This window comes from Helianthus annuus, chromosome 16 (assembly GCF_002127325.2).
Source record: "Helianthus annuus cultivar XRQ/B chromosome 16, HanXRQr2.0-SUNRISE, whole genome shotgun sequence".
Lineage (NCBI taxonomy): Eukaryota > Viridiplantae > Streptophyta > Magnoliopsida > Asterales > Asteraceae > Helianthus > Helianthus annuus.
The window spans coordinates 205469844-205470933 of record NC_035448.2 but is presented as its reverse complement, the minus strand read 5'-3'; the positions used below and the strand labels follow the sequence as shown (position 1 = coordinate 205470933).

At 34.9% G+C, this 1090-nt stretch overlaps 1 pseudogene; it reads left to right on the top strand.

Moving 5' to 3' along the window:
* Positions 1 to 429: 429 nt before the first annotated feature.
* Positions 430 to 866, top strand: LOC110918395 (annotated as a pseudogene).
* The last annotated feature ends 224 nt before the right edge of the window (positions 867 to 1090 follow it).

Genomic DNA, 1090 nt, shown 5'->3' with positions numbered 1-1090 from the left:
TCTAACATCGAGCTTTTGTTTTGTTCTGAGGATTACCTAGGTTGCTGGAATGGTGGTTTCATGTGACCTCAAGCTGATCCCGCTCAGTTATGTTTTATTTTTTTTTAGTTTTAATCATGTTAACTATGTATGTATCGCGTATTAAAGATGAAATCTTGAACAGGGCGACTCAAACGGGGCTGGTGCTCAATGTTACTAGGGCTGGTGCTCATTGTAACTACAGGTAAATGCTCACATATCGTCATCTTTCTACACAATTATATTGACAATTTTGTTACTTCTTTTTTTAAATAAACAAAAGGACTATTTGTCAAATCTTTTAAATAAATCTACCACTTTCTACCACTTACGGGATAAAGCTACCACTTTAAAAGAGCATGCCACTTTAGTTTTGTATCAACATTCAACAACGCCAACATTCTACATATCATGCAACCAACTATTCGGGTTCGGGTCAAATTCGGGTCCATATACCATGAGATCAATATTAGTTCTCAAGCTACATTTGGTAATTAATTTATTCTTTTTTGAATATGGATTTTTTATGTTTTTTTTTTTAATTTTGGTTTTATGTGATGCAGGGGAATTGAAGAAGATGTTATTGGGGCCGACAAGACTACACCATGAGGATCATGTACAAAGATAAAGAGAGGAGCTCCAAAACGTATCTTGATGTTGTCGGTGTGAAGGATCGGTCAAAAATGGTGTTGGTGGAAGACCTGATTAGCCAAGAAAAGAGGTATATCGAGATGCGAAAGAATGCGCAGATGGAGAAAGTCGCTAAATCAATATCCGAGATTAGCTTGGAAGTCGATAGATTTGCTGGCCAGGTATACCGTTACAAGAATCATAATTCTTATTCTTAGACGAGTTTATTATCATTGTGTGTCTCTGGTTTGAATATTAGGATAGTTATTAACGTTTTATCATTGTTATTAGTTGGTTAGCTTTATCTTTTTCGCTGCAATATGCCTTTATAAAAAGATCTAGTTTTCGCCTTTTTGGTAATGTCATTTTGTTCTCCCTTTCATTTTTTTGGTTATCAGTTAAGACACTGTTAGGCAACTTTATTGTATTTGTTGTTAAAAAT